Here is a 19,946-nt window from a genome sequence, read left to right on the forward strand (position 1 = left end):
TAACTTGCCCTACGTGTGAATACACTATGTAAGATTTCAAATGTTTAGACCAAAAATTGAGTAATTTTGTAGGGGCCGCAGAGGTAAATTTTTTTTTTTTAACTTTGACCCAAATGTTGACCCCCTTAGCATTTACTATTTTGGTCTTAAATCAAAATAAAGTTTTACCCATGTCCAAGTTACCTACATCTAAAATTTTAAGCATTTACACCCAAAATTAGCAGAGAAATTTGGTAGAATTTGCAAAGGTCAATTCTTTCAACTTTGATATTTGGCAGCAAAATTTTCGCTCCAAAACTGATTAAAATGCTTGCTGCATGTCTGAATACCTGTTATGTATACATTTCAAATGTTTAGACCAATTATTAGCCGAGTACTTTGCTAGACACTGCAAAGGTCAAACCTTTTGAACTTTGACCCATTGGCAGCTCAAATTCGACCGAAACCGATTAAAAAAAAAAAAAAAAAAAAAAAAAACTTACCCTATTTCTGAATATCTTTTATGTAAAATTTCAAATGTTTAGACCAGAAATTGACTGAGTAATTTGGTAGAGACCGCAGAGGTCAAATTTTTTTTTAACTTTGACCTCAATTTTGACCCCTTTAAATTTTTTTTTGGACTCAAATCAAATTTAAAATTTTTATCCATGCCCAAGTAACCTACATTTAAAATTTCAAGTGTTTTGACCCAAAATTGTCAGGAGTTTGGCAGAGTTTTCAAAGGTCCAATCGTTGGAACTTTAACCCCTTGACAGCCAAATTTCTGGGTGAAAACGGATTAAAAATATTTTTTTTCCAAATCTCAATAGCTCTTATGTCAAATGTCAAGTCTCTAGACTGAAAACTGACAGACTTATTTGGTAGGGAAATGTACACGCGTGCATACACGTGTAAAAAAAAATAAAAAAATAAAAAATCGATTATATTGATTTCATTATTTGTGTGCAAATTCCAGTTAAATGAATGATTCTCATTTAATAGCCAGAATACGTGTTTTGTTTCATATGCTCAATGTTTCATATATCGAATTTCTGATTTACCAAATTCTTTCAACCATTAACTGAGCCACAGCAACGTGTGGCCGGGTACAGTTAGTATAATAAATATGAACTCTGCATCTATGCATATCTGAAAATATCATATTTAAGCGTCTTATGTCTGAGCAATGCCAGGCGACCTGCTTGTGTGTGCGCGCACATTATCCTATTTAAAGAGTAAAAAGTACCTCAGTTTTACTTTTGGTCACCTCATAACTAGGGCTGTGACAACAGAATATTCTTTTCATTCTCTTGACACGAGGATATATCCGACACAGTGAGACAGTCAATCAACCGAGAACCACATCAGTCTATATAAAAACATAAGATATTAATGGGTATATACTCGAGAGTCAAAACAATGAAGAGAATATGTTGTTGTCACAGCCCTATTGATAACTCAGTTTTACTTTGTCCTTTAGTCCCGACATTACATGAGCGATGTTTCTGAAAGAAGGGAAAGTTACCGCTTTCCGGGTTGGAATCTATCCTACTAACGTTTATCGTCAGTTTTTGAATGAGGTATTTTTTTTACACACACAATCATATATACATACATATCCATACACAAACACACAATCATATATACATACATATATCCATACACACACACACAATCATATATACATACATATATCCATACACACACACACAATCATATATACATACATATATCCATACACACACACACACAATCATATATACATACATATATCCATACACACACACACAATCATATATACATACATATATCCATACACACACACACAATCATATATACATACATATATCCATACACACACACACAATCATATATACATACATATATCCATACACACACACACAATCATATATACATACATATATCCATACACACACACACAATCATATATACATACATATATCCATACACACACACACAATCATATATACATACATATATCCATACACACACACACAATCATATATACATATATCCATACACACACACACAATCATATATACATATATCCATACACACACACACACACACACACACAATCATATATACATATATCCATACACACACACACAATCATATATACATATATCCATACACACACACACAATCATATATACATATATCCATACACACACACAATCATATATACATATATCCATACACACACACAATCATATATACATATATACATACACACACACACAATCATATATCCATACATATATCCATACACACACAATCATATATCCATACACACACACACAATCATATATACATACATATATCCATACACACACACACAATCATATATACATACATATATCCATACACACACACACAATCATATATACATACATATATCCATACACACACAATCATATATACATATATCCATACACACACACACACAATAATATATACATATATCCATACACACACACACACAATCATATATACATATATCCATACACACACACACAATCATATATACATATATCCATACACACACACAATCATATATACATATATCCATACACACACACAATCATATATACATATATCCATACACACACACACAATCATATATACATATATCCATACACACACACACAATCATATATACATATATCCATACACACACACAATCATATATACATATATCCATACACACACACACACAATCATATATACATATATCCATACACACACACAATCATATATACATATATCCATACACACACACACACAATCATATATACATATATCCATACACACACACAATCATATATACATATATCCATACACACACACACACAATCATATATACATATATCCATACACACACACAATCATATATACATATATCCATACACACACACAATCATATATACATATATCCATACACACACACAATCATATATACATATATCCATACACACACACAATCATATATACATATATCCATACACACACACAATCATATATACATACATATATCCATACACACACAATCATATATACATACATATATCCATACACACACAATCATATATACATACATATATCCATACACACACAATCATATATACATACATATATCCATACACACACAATCATATATACATACATATATCCATACACACACAATCATATATACATACATATATCCATACACACACAATCATATATACATACATATATCCATACACGCACACACACACACAATCATATATACACACACACACAATCATATATACACACACACAATCATATATACATACATATATCCATACACAAACACACAATCATATATACATATATACATACACACACACAATCATATATACATACACACACACAATCATATATACATATATCCATACACACACAATCATATATACATACATATATCCATACACACACACAATCATATATACATATATCCATACACACACAATCATATATCCATACACACACACACTATCATATATCCATACACACACACTATCATATATCCATACACACACACACACAATCATATATCCATACACACACACACAATCATATATCCATACACACACACACAATCATATATCCATATATCCATACACACACACAATCATATATCCATATATCCATACACACACACAATCATATATCCATATATCCATACACACACACAATCATATATCCATATATCCATACACACACACAATCATATATCCATATATCCATACACACACACAATCATATATACATATATCCATACACACACACAATCATATATACATATATCCATACACACACAATCATATATACATATATCCATACACACACACAATCATATATACATATATCCATACACACACAATCATATATACATATATCCATACACACACAATCATATATACATATATCCATACACACACACAATCATATAGCCATACACACACACAATCATATAGCCATACACACACACAATCATATATACATACACACACACAATCATATATACATACACACACACAATCATATATACATACACACACACACAATCATATATACATACACACACACACAATCATATATACATACACACACACACACAATCATATATACATACACACACACACAATCATATATACATACACACACACACAATCATATATACATACACACACACACACAATCATATATACATACACACACACACAATCATATATACATACACACACACACAATCATATATACATACACACACACAATCATATATACATACACACACACACAATCATATATACATACACACACACACAATCATATATACATACACACACACACACAATCATATATACATACACACACACACACAATCATATATACATACACACACACACACAATCATATATACATACACACACACACACAATCATATATACATACACACACACACAATCATATATACATACACACATGATGATTGCGACATCTTGTTATTCAATCACCGAATGTCCATTAGTCTCGAGATGTCTCTTCAGTCCTGCCAGCAACTTGCACACCCTCAAACAGACATGACACTGGTGACGGTCATTGGTTTGGATGAACAACGGAATTTGTATATTTTTTTTTATTTTTTTTAAATTTTCTCCATTTGAAGATTATAATGCTGGGTATGGGGCAGCCGAACCAGTTGTAGACATTGCCCTGCTTTTTATTGAAACCAACCGAGAGCTCTTTTTAGTATCTTCACTGTTCCCTTAAGTGCAATTGTCTGGATCTCTTTTGCACTTGATTCACCAGGAATATTAGGCAGGACTTCAGGTTCTTCTTCATAAGCCCTGTGGCACCTTATAATAACTGGTATGATTGATACCTCTTTAAAATTCGGGTTTCTTTTCATATCATACATGAGACCTTGGTATTTAGTCCGTTTCTCTCAGCTCTGTACAGACCATCATTAGGAACACTCACTTCAACCAAGGTTGCCATTCCTGACTTATTCCATATAATTATGTCACGTTTCACTCCAGCATTTTCAAGGTAGTTGGATGTAGGTATCACATGGTCGTAATGTATGGTATATAAGTCATTTTCAACTGTTCTTTCAGGTTAATGTTCCCAGGATTTGCTGCTACATTGGATGTTTAATTTTTTTACAGATGGTCCAATCGAGGTACTTACATACTCCATCATTGTGCACTTTTTATGTGATTAACAAGACGTGCCTTGGACAACAGAGCCCGGTCACACGCCTCACAGATCCAAAGATTCCCATGATTGGGTGGCATTTCCTACATGCTCTCTTGATCTTCACTGTGTATCTCTTGACGCTTCAACGTGCTCTGCGCCTCTGTATATCACTGCCCTCCACTAGAGACTTCTGTCAAGAGGAATATAAAAGTTTGATGCTATCACGAAAACGTTTTTTTGGGCTTGTGCTGGAGTCTTTTGCCAAGAAGGTTGGTTGCTTTTGTTTTGTGGCATATCAACCCTTTTCAGGTTATTTAATGCTGAATCCAAAGATTTAAGAAAATTTTTTTAATAGAATATATTTGTTGTTTTCAAGTCTGTTTCTATTTAACCCATAGTTGGGACCCTAACAGGTACTACCACTCCGCATCAGAGTATACCTGGGAGCAATGGCAATTAAAGGGTGGCCCCACACTCCCTAAAGCCCGCAAGCTGGGGCCTCACCACTAGATATAGTTTAAGGTCATATCCAGGACCTTTGCCAAGAAGGAGCTCACCATAAAACAAGTTTTGAGAGTCGATAGTCACCAAGCTGGACAAGATGACTCATCTGGTTCTTAATAACAATGGTAGCAATACTGGTGGTTTGGGCCTTATTGAAGACATGTATCAGGGACGAAACTGTCCCACTTTAAACTAAGAATATGTCAAAGGCAGTGCTGATGAAACCTCTCGAGCTGTTCCACTTGTGACACGTACAGGGTCCAAGTTTCAGAGGCATATATATTATATATATATATATATTATATATATATATATACACACACACACATACATACACACTAGTAAAAGTCCCCGTCGTTGACTGGGTTGAAAAACAGCCTACAGAAAATGGACTCTGATTTATGAAAGTATGATAGGTTATGAAAGGGAAGGGTTGTAAAGAGATAGCTTCGAATTTGGGGGTATCAAAAACCAAAGCAAAATATGATGAAAGTAAAAATAAAATAGATAAACCCCATCATTTATTATACCATACCTGTTCACACTGAACCACTTATCACAATATTCTGTGGATCTATATTAAAAAACCTTGTTAAACTTTGTGATATATTTCCATTCTATGGAGGTCAGGCGCGAACACTCCATAATTTTATAATACCATATTTCTTCAAACTGAAACAATAGTACAATTGCGCAGATAGATATGAAAAGTATTTATTAAACTTTGTGCCTATTTCCATTCTATGGAGACCAGGCTCAAACGCAGACCCCATAATTTTATTATACCATTCCTATTTAAGTTAAAACATACTTATCAAAGTATTATGTACATCTATATCAAAACACTTGTAAACGTTTTTTTGGGGTTTTTTTTTTTAATTTTTTTTTTATTTCCATACTTTTTGGATCAGGCCGTATACAGACCCCACAATTTTAATGACTCATCATTATGTCAGATCAAACATACCCATTCCTGTGTCTCGATACATCTATCATTATATGTGATCAGTTTTCTATAATAGTCAACCATATAGGAGCCTATTCGTGACCAAACACACACACGTTCAGCTTTATATATATATATATATATATATATATATAGTAATCACGAACGGAAGACATTTATGATGAAAAGTAAAATACGTAAAACTTAAAAAGAAAAAAAGGGGGGGGGGTAAGCTGACCTGTTTCGCCATCGCTTTCTCAAAACTGTATTGAGGGATTAAAAAAAGAGGAATCGAAAATATGTACATTATTAAAATAAACTTACGTTGCGTTCCGTTATGGGTTGGAAAAAAAAAAAAAAAAACGGAACGCAACATAACTTTATTTTAATAATGTACATATTTTCGATTCCTCCATACATCTTTGAGAAATAATAAAAGTATTCCTTTCATGATTCTTTTGGGCAAGATCAAAGTGTAGTATCTGTTCTTCAGATGCTGCACTTCTATTTCTTGTTCTCTTTCAGTTAGGCACCGCCAAAACTGGGGGGGGGGGCAGGTCAGTACTTTTTGACGGACCGTCTTTTTAAAAATCTACCAAAAATCAGGTAATTATCCGATCAATACGAAATTTTCAGCGATTATTAGAAGAATGAATTAGAAGAATGAACTTTATAACAGTGTACTTATTTTTCATAAACGATATTTATATATATATATTTTTTTGCTTACAACCCCCCCCCCTTGTTTTGAAGTGGGAACAAATATGCTTAAAATAATCATCTGAAACTGAACAAAACATATTGTGTTGTTGTAAGGGACAGAATTATAGATTCAAAAAAAAAAAAAAAAAACTTGTTTGCATACCTTATTTTGACGTCTGAATATCAGAACTTCGATTGTGTTTAATTATCCCGCTTTTGAGTTTTGAAGTGTGAAATTCGGTGAATATGTTAAGTAAAATAATTAATTTAAGTTAAGCAAAACAAAAAAAAAATTTTTTTTATATTTATACGAAAAAAGCTATTTTAAAATTTTTGATAAATAAATTAACAATTTTTTTTTAGCGAGCCGAATAATGCATGACCATTATTAAACAGGGCATGCTTTGAATAATCGATACAAAAAAAAAAATTCGATAAATATTGTGCCCTTTGTGTTAAAAATAGCATCATTTTTTTCGATCCCGTTTGAAAACGTTTGCCGCCTTTCGACTACGGTGGACCAAACGCGCTTAAATAATTTTTTTTTTATTCTGCTTTAAATTGCCCCCACCCCATTTTGGGGAGCCTGGCCCCCACACACATACACATTAAAAACCAAACGCATACAAATGGTCACCCATCTGGTACTGGCCAGCCTCAGCTTAATAATACATTGAAATTTTCGTCACTGAAAAATAAGTTTTTTTTTGGCCTGTTTGGTCTTCCATAGTTTGCTTTTTATCAAACGAAAATGTAAACAGAGTCGATCTGAACTCTACGTCAACGCGAAATATCTGGTTACCTATATGAATAAGTGGAATTATTTGAAATTCAGGTATATTATAATATTTTTGTATATTCTCTTAGAAAATCATCCTAAATCTTAGTTAGACAATAAATAAATTATTTCAAAAACCCTTTTTTTTAAATATTTAAGTACGTTTTTTGTGCAAGACAAAAAATGTCAATTGTTAACTTTTGGGGAAAATTTAACATTTAAAATTGAATTAAAAATAGTAGAAAAAGTTTTACATTATTCTGTTTTCTATATGATAAAATTCAGGGTTTTATCTTTCTGGAAAAAAAAAAGTTACTCAGAAATAATGGATTTTAATAAATGTAATTTCGTTTTAAAAAACAACAACTTGATTTTGCGGCCATTTTTGGCGGTGCCTACTTTCAGTGGAGGAGAAATCCTTCACGACTGAGACAATTTTTATTTTTGTACCTTTTCTCCACGTTAAAAAACGACCCTGGTGTCTAACTCTGTCCCGTGGGGAAGCATAGTAAATAGGTACAATATTTAAATTTTGACACCCCCCCCACCAAAGAATCAGGATGGATATATAGATATATATATATATATATAGTGCTATATTAAGCTAAACAATTTCAACTTGGTTTATCACGGACATAATTGAAAGAATTTAGAATGCAAAGCTTTTAAAAACAAAAAAGCCCCACTACTACCCCAGCAAAATTTATGGCTTCGATTGTCTTTGAAACCAGGTTCAATGGAAGCATCAGCAGCAGGTACTAGAATTTACATGGAACTTCAAAAGTGAGAAGTAACGGACAATTAATCATCGCATTTTTTTTTTTTTTTTTTTTTTTGCATCCTGAAAAAGCAGATAAAAAAAAATGTACATAAAACTCAATGGATTTCATCAGAACCGGCTGTTATGATGCACACGGACCAACTAATTACGTCGTTCTTTTTTTTGTTTTTGCAAGTATCGACCTTTTGAAGTATCCTCTCACCCATATTCCACCCATCCTCTCTGCCGTGGCACTTGAGGTGGTCAGTTTCGATAACATTCCATGAATTTCAAGCCAAGAAAAAAAACAAAAAACTTTTTAATGTTATGTTTTTAGGAGCATGTAGACTAGAATAGAATTCGTTAATTGCTCTGATGAATTGCAGCTGGCAATTTTAGTTTCAATGAATATTCCTAGAACAAAATCTATTAGTTAATTCGATTTTTTTTTTTTTTTTTTTTTCATAGAATGTTTTAGAAAAAGGTTGTTGGATCAAATTAATTACAGTATAGCAAAGATGGAACTGAATGAATTCATAAATGATGTTGACAAAGGAATTAAAAGATATAAGGAACTATTTAATGAAATATTAAACAGAACTTTATCTTTACCCGGTAATGCCTGTTTTTTTTTTGTTTTGTTTTTTTACTTTACTTTACATTGAGTTGTGTTCCGTTTCTCCCAAAAAGACTTTTTTTTTTTTTTTTTTTTAAATACCACATTCATTTTTATCTAGTATTTTGACTAGAAAATATAATGTAGTTTTGCAGTTCAGATTTGCTGAAATAATAACGTTATTTAGAAACCATTTTATGGGGAGTGGCTTTTTAAACTATTCTGTACTTTCACCTAAAGGAGCAAGATATACCATACAAAAGTACCAAATAATACTGGTATAGTTTGATCAGTAAATTCTTAACTGAATTCAATTGTTATAAAACTATAAGTAATTATTGTTAAGCGTGTGTGTGTTCGTGTGTGTGTGTTCGTGTGTGTGTGTGTGCGTGCGTGTTCGTGTGTGTGTGTGTGCGTGCGCATATAAGTCAATTTGCGTGTATGTGTGTGTGTGCGTGCGTGTTCGTGTGTGTGTGTCTGCGCGCGCGCATATAAGTCAATTTGCGTGTATGTGTGTGCGCGCAAAACTATCAAACTATTTTTTGTCTACAGACTTGGAGATGAATATATAGGGAATTCAGATATATGGAACAAATTCGATTTGGTTTATAGCCGGTACGAATGGTTGCTAAGAGGTTCAAATTGAAAAAAATAAAACTTGGCAGGTGTGAGTCGACTTGATTATATCCTCTACGCATGAGCAAATATAATACATTTATACGTTTAGCTTAGGCACCGCCAAAAATGGCCGCAAAATCAAGTTGTTGTTTTTTAAAACTAAATTACATTTATTAAAATCCATTATTTCTGAGTAACTTTTTTTTTCCAGAAAGATAAAACCCTGAATTTTATCATATAGAAAACAGAATAATGTAAAACTTTTTCTACTATTTTTAATTAAATTTGAAATGTTAAATTTTCCCAAAAAGTTAACAATTGACATTTTTTGTCTTGCACAAAAAACGTACATAAATATTTAAAAGAAAAGGTTTTTGAAATAATTAATTTATTTATTTATTGTCTAACTAAGATTTAGGATGATTTTCTAAGAGAATATGCAAAAATTTTATAATATAAGTACCTGAATTTCAAATAATTCCACTTATTCATATAGGTAACCAGATATTTCGCGTCGATTTCGCGACTCTGTTTACGTTTGCGGCTGATAAGGAGAAAACTATGGAAGACCAAACAGGCCAAAAAAACTTATTTTTCAGTGACGAAAATTTCAATGTATTATTAAGCTGAGGCTGGCCAGTACCAGATGGGTGACCATTTGTATGAGTTTGGTTTTTAATGTGTATGTGTGTGGGGGCCAGGCTCCCCAAAATGGGGTGGGGGGCAATTTAAAGCAGAATAAAAAAAAATTATTTCAGCGCGTTTGGTCCACCGTAGTCGAAAGGCGGCAAACGTTTTCAAACGGGATCGAAAAAAATGATGCTATTTTTAACACAAAGGGCACAATATTTATCGAATTTTTTTTTTTGTATCGATTATTCAAAGCATGCCCTGTTTAATAATGGTCATGCATTATTCGGCTCGCTAAAAAAAATTGTTAATTTATTTATCAAAAATTTTAAAATGGCTTTTTCCGTATAAATATTAAAAAAAATTTGTTTTTGTTTTGCTTAACATAAATTAATTATTTTACTTAACATATTCACCGAATTTCACACTTCAAAACTCAAAAGCGGGATAATTAAACACAATCGAAGTTCTGATATTCAGACGTCAAAATAAGGTATGCAAACAAGTTTTTTTTTTTTTTTTTTTTTTTTTTTAAATCTATAATTCTGTCCCTTACAACAACACAATATGTTTTGTTCAGTTTCAGATGATTATTTTAAGCATATTTGTTCCCACTTCAAAACAAGGGGGGGGGGTTGTAAGCAAAAAAATATATATATATAAATATCGTTTATGAAAAATAAGTACACTGTTATAAAGTTCATTCTTCTAATAATCGCTGAAAATTTCGTATTGATCGGATAATTACCTGATTTTTGGTAGATTTTTAAAAAGACGGTCCGTCAAAAAGTACTGACCTGCCCCCCCCCCCAGTTTTGGCGGTGCCTAGTTTAGCTGCATAAATTTGCAATGTTTTGATATGTACGTCTTAGATGGTAGCCATTACTATTAGAGATCTAAATACTCTCTTCAATTGTAGCTTATGGTACCCAAGTCAATGTTATTTCTATAACTTGAAATCACTATTATATATTGGGTACAATAATCAATAGAAAATTAGCTCTTTAATAATATATTTTAATTGATGCAAATTTTATATTTAAGTGTATTTTACAACCGGGCAACACTGGGCAACCTGCTAGTATATTTATAAAATGATAGGGTGTAAAAAGTTTTAATCTTCATAAAATAATTTGTTAGAAATTCGTTTTAAACCAGCTTTAAAATTCTTATTTGGCAGTTTAAAGTCTTTAAAATTCCTTTCAAACAAAGTAAATTTGTTTCCTTGTTTTGTTTTTTTTCACCCATTAAAATTTTTTTTTTTTTTTTAAATGGTGGGCATTTTTTATGCATAAACCAAAATGGAGTTTGGTGGATTTAACCTGGTAATTATTCTTTTTCTTTTAATTAAAAGAAAAATTTATGCAATTACATTTTTTATTTCAATCAATTAACAGTAAAAAAACTAAAATTCAATTAAATGTGTGATTATCAAAATCACAAAATACAGATATGAGAAATAGTCAATGTTATTAATACCAGAATTGGATTGTGTAAATGTCCAATGTGGGGAGGTGGTGTTATACTGAGATAGATATGTTGGATTTTTTAAGTGTTGGTAATTTTTTTTTTTCACATGAAACAAAAATATAAGTTATAAAAAATATTTATAAAGTGTTTTTTTTTTTCAATAATGTTTATAAAGTGTTTTTTGGGGTTGTTTTTTTTTTAACGGAAAAAAAGTACAAAAATATTTTTTTAAAAATTCATAAATATTAATGAAGTTATATTTTTATATTTGATGTAAAAGGGCCAACGCCTGATGTTTGATTAAAAAAAAAAAAAAAAAAAAAGGCGACATTACAGTGGTGGTCATCTGTACCTTAAGATTTGTCTGACGTCACTTCCACCGAATGGTTTTGTAAACAAAGTGCGACTCTTAACGAAAGCAAAAATTCAGAAACCGAAATCTTTTTTTTTTTATTTAATTATTTGTGGACTATTATCCTCATCTTCCCAAATAAAAAATGAAAATAAAATTTTAAAAATCGTACACATTACTCATCTCAAAAGGAATTCCAAATTAATCCAAATCGTTTCGTCTACATTTTATGCTTCATCATAATCCTGCTCGGTTTCATGCCCGATTTATATACTAACAAATGTTGGTGGAGGTTGACCATCTGCCCTTTTTGAATTTCATTGTTAATATTATTTACTGTTGTTTTCTATTAAAAATTGGTTGTTAAACATTCGTTCATAAATCGATAATTACTTGTATTTCTTCAATTACATAAATTGGCAATATTATTAACACTACAGACTTCTCAACTCAAAATTTTGAAACACAAATGACTAATATTTTGTGAATTTTTTCCAGAAACATGTAAGATTTTTATTTTGCTCCGAAAAATCCGTTGTTCTGGCTCGTCTCACTCTTTGGCTTAGTGATCTACATCAATTTGCTGTTTTAACACATTATTATACAGCTTCCTATTACAGTAGCTTCTCTCCAAGAAGCTTCTTTTAACCGTTTCCCTCCTACCTATTTCCTTGGTATTTTCAAGACTGGAGCCAATTAGCATCTTCACGATAATCATCTTTTGTTCTTTAGTAGTAGGCAGGCTCGAACTAGTACCACGAAGAAGGAAAAAAGAAAAATGTGAAAAAAAATGACGTCTTTACTGTTGTGCCCATTGCCAAACCAGAAGTGACGCTTAAATTAAGACTAGTCAATCAAAAAGAGCAAATGACTTTCGAAAATATCAACGAAAAAAGCGGCCTCTCCTTGTAGAAAAGTGCCCAGTTGAGGGTAAAGAAATTAAATGTTTTTAGCCAATTTTTCAATACTTCTCATCCGAATTGGCGAGCTTCGAAACCATACCGATCTCATGAAAACTCGTCGCCTCTGTCGAAAGTTTTAGGCAGACATACAAACATACACACATACATTTAAATAGACAGTGAAATTTATATTATGACTTCATACCTTGTCTGCAGTAAAAATCATAGTATAATAAATGATTTTTAACGTTCAAGTTTCATAAATTTTCACAGCAAATATCTTAATCTATTAATGAGTACATATATTTATGGTAGCATCTAATCTAAGCAGAATTTTTTTTTTTTTTTTTACACAGTGATCACCACTTATCAAGGCCCGGAAGCCACTCAGGGATAAGGGTTATTGCAAGTACATTACGTTAGTGTGGAGATTTGATGAAGTGTTTACTTAAGGGGGCGGTTCATTAGGAATTTGTTAACATTGGACTTGAAGACATCCAAGTTGTAGTCCGGAGGGAAGCAGGCAGACGGAACAGAGTTCCACAGGCGTGCAGTTCTAAGAAAGATGCATTCATGGCTAGTTGTTACTTGGTTTTATGGCATGTCAACCTTTTTCTGATCCCAAAACTGTGGTCTTATATACGAATGCGTTGAATACGAGTATTCTGTAAATCATTAGCAAATGATATTAGATTTAACGGTGACTTTTTTATTGAGAATGTTCATCGATTGGTTTCATATCCTGCCAAAAGGAATACTTCACTGAGATCATTTTAACAAAGGGTTAAAATGATCTTGGTAGAAAGTAGACCTTTCATTTGTTTAAAGGAGACTCTTTGGTTCAATTCTAGTAGATGCATCCACCCAGGCTACCTCCTCTTGTGACAGTACGGATGCATGTATTGCAGCTGTATGCAAATGACAGAGCCATGTGCAAAGTGCATTCACGGCAAGGATCGAATTAAAGAGGATTAGGATTGTGTTAAAAGGTGGAAATAAATGTTTAAACTTGCAATTTTGAGTTTAAATGCTTTCCTCCTCTTTTGTTTTTTGCGACAAAGTCTACAATATGTTGAGTCTCTACATGTTAAACCGTGGGTAGTGTTACACTCTGGGTTTCGTGGGTGGAAAATTTGGTTTATTATCTATCACTCAAAGCACTTCTATCAAATTATGCCAACAAAGTCATTCTCAGCAATTTCTGAATGCAACCAGAGTGCCCCACCCCTCGATAAACAATCTAAAAAAAAAAAAATAGCTAATAAAAGTGAGTGTTTAATGGAGTAAGCCGACTTCAGATTTTAAAATAATATACATTAGACAATGATATCCATACTTAAAAAGAAAAACTGACATTTTTTTCACAGACACTAAATCTCCATTATATTTTATTCTTGCTCTTTAATTTAGCCATTGCAGTATACTCTTTCTATAATCATACAAAAAAATGTATTTTCAAAGAGAAACGGAAAAAAAGACATTTAAACATTCAGATTCCAATGACTCAAGAAATCTTGGGTGGAACTTTTCCTCTGTCATCTTATCTTGGTCATTAACCGACTCTCAGAATTGTTCTCTTGCCAAAATAGTAAGAGAATTATTTCTTTGAAAAGTTGGAATGCAAGAAAGACTGCTATAAATAAACTCTAATCAAAGCAACTTATTCCTAAGTTTAAGAGATTTGTCTCAATTGTTTTTTTTTTTTGTTTTTTTTTTCTTAATATTAATTATCTACAATAGGAATATATAGAGCAAGATGGCAACAGGGGAAGGGGGCGTCTCCCAAATTCTGCTAAAATGTCAGACTCTAGCTACCAAACCGAATGTCAGTTAAAAATAAAATAAAAAAAAAAATAAGCTCAGCATGCGGTGTCCCTCTGCACGAGTGAAAAATTTACTTTCACCATGACTAATGTTTGTGGAAAATAAAGAATATAAGGTGTGGTTATTGAGGAAAGTGCAAACAAATTGACAAACGGGCGATTTGGAGGCAATTTTACCCCTACCATGGGCCCTATAAAAACAGCCAGAGTTATTCCGGAAAATCAGTTCTGACAAAAATTTACTTTTACCATGACTAATGTTTGTGCAAAATTAAACAAAAATATATATAATGCGTAGTTATTGAGAAAAGTGAGAAAAAAAAAAAAAAAAAAAAAAAACAGGAGTGGATTACTAGGTGCAATAACCCCTTTGTCAGGAAATCAATAACTCTCGAATAGGTTTAATAAAAAAAAATAATCCGCTTTGAACATAAATCCTGGCTACTGTATAAAACAATTCATTCGATTCGTCCCTTTTTTTTTTTTTTTTTTTTTTTTTTTACACTTCCATTATTTTAACTGGATTAGATGATTTCTCCCAATATTCCAAAACAGATTGTAGATTTAAGAAATCCTACCGTACACATTTCTAGTGTAAAGGGGGGTTTAAAAAACGAAATAAAAATATAAATATTTTGTCATACAGTGGTAGTTTTAAATTTTAGTGAGAAAAAAAAATTCCAATGATTAAATTTTTCGAATGCTAAAAGGATTGGTACCACTGTGGGCAGGGAAAGATATGCAAGATAGTATTACGAGTGTAAAAATTAAATTAGATTGAATAGCTTGACCAAACAAGCCAACCCATAGTTTTCTTTCTCTTATTAAAAGAAGTTAAAAGTATATAATTTACTGCACCCGTAAATAACAAATACACTTAACATTTGGGTACTGGTTTACTTTCTGTCCCTAGAATTTTCCAGAACGAAAACTAGACTATAAACAATCACGTGATTACGGTGTAAGACAGGGTGGGGGAAATCACCGCATTTTATAAAGATGACAAAAACAAGAGTCGGAAGTAACAAATGAAAAAAAAAATTTTTTAAAAAGTAAAGAAATTTAGTTGCGTTTTTTTTTGGGGACAATTTCATGTGCAATTGGTTTTTTTTTTTTTTTTTTTTTTTTTTTTTGCACTTTTTCGTTATGATTAAATTCAAATAACAAGTAGCGAATAAAATTATTTTCCAACGAACAATTTAACACAAACCACAAAAAGGAACACGTAGTAAGTTAATTGATCAATTAAATCTGCAATTTACAACAATAAGATGTTAAAATACATCATCTGTGTGAGAATATTGTGGTTGCCAAATGAACTCATCCAAATGAGATCGCAATATTTATATGCGGCACTATACATTGTTTTAAATCTGCTTTTGTTCTCCACTGAGTGTGTGTTAACTTTTGTCATAGGGTCTACATAATTTTTGGAATGCTCTATCCTATGGACATATGACAGGGTCACAGATATACTTCCTATTCCATCATAAGCTTTCCATGCATCCTAGTTGATACTGCTGGGCAGCATCATTTAAATACGACACTAGGTTTATGTTTTTCTATTTTGCACATACCTTAAGAAGCCAATTTTGGAGTCAGTGTCTATACCTCCCAAAACCCCATCTTTGTGGTATTATGCACCCTCGATGGCGTTTTCTTTTAGCAAGAACGGTTTCGTCAATCTTAACCACTATTCCACAGCCTCCTAATTTTACAGTTTTTCAATAATTGCTTCAAGCAATTGTCTGAAATAAACGCACTATAATTTTGCCGTTTTTTTTTTTTGTTTGTTTTGTTTTTAGTCGCGTGCAAGCAACTAAGTCGGTCGGTCTGTCCGTAACATTTTTGTGCTTGGCCTTTTTGGTTAAGATCAAAGGTCTGTTGTTAATAGATGCTGTTCTTAGCTTTTTAAGCTTTTCTTGGCCTTTTGGCCAAGATCAAAGTGTAGTATCTTTTCTTACTACATGCTGTACTTATGTTTGTAACTGATATAAAGTGGGGGATCACTTTTCTGTATTAATTTAATGTAAAATGATCACCCACTTTACAACCAGTGAGTCTCAAAGCCATTCAAGTCATTCTCCAGATCATTCTAGTTGTTTTTGAAGGATTCCAGTTATTTTTCTAAGCATTCAAGTCATTCTTAAGGTCAATCATTCATCCTTAAGTTCATTAAAATCATTCTAAGTCATTTACTTTTTATTTAAGTCATTTCAGCCCATTTTTCGGTCATTTTAGTTTATCTTTAAGAATTTCATGTCAATCCTACATTCATTCATTACACGAGAGCACGCGACTAATGGCTATCGACCTTGTTTTTTTAAAACTTTGGTCATTTGTGCACATTTCGTTATAGAAGTCTTCTACAACTAAAAATACATCAGTTGAATGAATTTCTCAATCATTCCAAATTGAGGGGGAGGGGGCAAACAAAAAAAACTGAATTTATTTTAGTTTCATTTGTTTGTTCTGATTAGTGTTTTTTCTTTATGAATTGCGTTTCCATCCCCCAACCCAACCCAGTCTTACACTGTAATCACGTGATTAGAATTTTCAAAAACAAAAACTAGACTGAAAACAGAAAAAAATAAACCAGTACCGACATTTCAAGTTCTTATTAAGACAGATTATAACATTGGTCGAATTTGAGCAGAGAGTGGGAAATCCTGTACCTGTGATGCATAGGTTGCGTAATTCACATATAAGAGCTGAGGAGTCTGTATGCAAAACCTCGGACACCAAAGATATTAACAGGTCTAATTCTGATCTCATGAAGTTATGAAACTTGCTAACTATAAAATGGAAATGTAATAGAACGTGAAAGAACACCTATGTAATCACGTAATCAGATTACCTAATATTTTTTCAAATTTTAATTTTAAAACTGATTTTTAAAGCTGAGCCAAGAATTTTCAATATTTCTTTCCTTTACTTTTAATTGTTCTCATTGAAGAAGTTTGTATGTGTGATGCATAGGTTGCGTAATTTACATATAAGAGCTGAGGAGTCTGTATGCAAAACCTCGGACACCAAAGATATTAACAGGTCTAATTCTGATCTCATGAAGTTATGAAAATATATGGACATTACACAGAAGTTTCGGTGCTCAATACACATTAGCCTGACTAATCCTTAGGAAGATGAAATGCAGAAAATTCGGTAATTTAATTTCCATATTTATTTTCATAATTTACTAGCAAGTTCTCATATTGAGCACTATTAAAGTAAATACTGAAAATCAATACATAAAATATTATGTCCTTTAAAAGTTTTATATGGAGACATAAAACCCAATTCCACTAATGTTTATAACTGTGTTTATGTTATAGAAATAGATATTTCAAGGACATTGATATAATCTTTAATGAGGGTTAAATTTTTACAGAATCCTAAGATATCAAAATTTTCTTTTAATTCCGTTGGGGGATCATTAGGGGCAATCATCTGTTAGGTTCATAAAATGGAAATGTACTAGAACGTGAAAGAACACCTATGTAATCACGTAATCAGATTACCTAATATTTTTTCAAATTTTAATTTTAAAACTGATTTTTTAAAGCTGAGCCAAGAATTTTCAATATTTCTTTCCTTTTCATTGTTCTCATCGAAGAAATTTGTATGAAGAGAGATTTGTTTATTTTTACTTATCGTCTCAAGAGAAAGAGAGAAGGGATATTTAAAGACAAAGAAAAGGTAAACCGCCGTTTAAAAGAGAAAGAAAAGATACATGCACAAACGATGCACTCGAGTGAAGAGAAAGAGTCTACAAGAAAAAGAAGTTAGCAAAGATGTAGGAGAAAACGCATCGATTAATAAAGATTAGCAGACGGCACTTAGAGGACGAGAGATAGCGAACTTCCGCCATGCCTTCAGGGCTGCAATATAGAATACAAAAGAAAGAAAAACCCAGAGGACTTCTATAAAGAGTTTGAAAAACGACACAAGCAGTGTGCATACGATATACTTGGGGGGGGGGGGGGAGAAGTCGGCAAATCCCGCTGTAAAAAAGGATAAGAATATGAAAAGGACAAAATTTTATCCACGCAAATTTGCTGCAAAAAATTGGATGATAAAAATGGAGGAAATTGTCTAAAAATAAAACGATATCCGGGGGGGGGGGGGGGCACAAAATGAAAACGAAATGCGAGTTTATCCCCTCTTCTTTCTCACCGAAAAGTAATTGTTCATTGAACGTTTGCATGGTGAAATTGATTAGTAAAATAGGTCTCCTTATCTTTGTTTTATTTTTCTTTCTTTAACGTTTTCATTACATAGTTTTATTAATTTTAATCAATAAGATTTAGATTAATTGTTTAACGATCTCGTCTTTGTTATTCTGTGTTCGATGTTGGACATTTGTCAGCGTCTTGAGAATAAGATATCCCATTCCCTATATTTTTCAGTGTCATTTTGCCATGAATCTTAGAACTTTGGTTTTCGTTTTTTAATCAATTTGTTGCTGACCATATTCCGTCAAAACTAACAGAATAACAGTTACGTAGCCATACAAATTCATTTGTTCTAAGATTTTTTTTTTTTCATACAAAAATAAATTTCATATCTCTGAAACGTATTAAAAAAAAAAAAGTTTATACAATTTTTTTATTAGTATT

At 32.0% G+C, this 19,946-nt stretch overlaps 1 protein-coding gene and 1 pseudogene across 2 annotated transcripts in view; one reads left to right on the plus strand and one right to left on the minus strand.

Annotated features, from left to right (window-relative positions):
* LOC145263774 (apoptosis regulator R1-like) overlaps positions 1 to 19,946 on the minus strand; it is a 168,857-nt gene that overhangs the window by 14,866 nt on the left and 134,045 nt on the right. The gene's annotated exons all lie outside the window — the stretch shown is intronic.
* LOC145264008 (U2 spliceosomal RNA) lies at positions 17,245 to 17,397 on the plus strand (annotated as a pseudogene).

The sequence above is a fragment of the Euprymna scolopes genome, chromosome 39 (genome assembly GCF_053919585.1).
Source record: "Euprymna scolopes isolate OS-2025 chromosome 39, ASM5391958v1, whole genome shotgun sequence".
Taxonomy (NCBI): Eukaryota; Metazoa; Mollusca; class Cephalopoda; order Sepiida; family Sepiolidae; genus Euprymna; species Euprymna scolopes.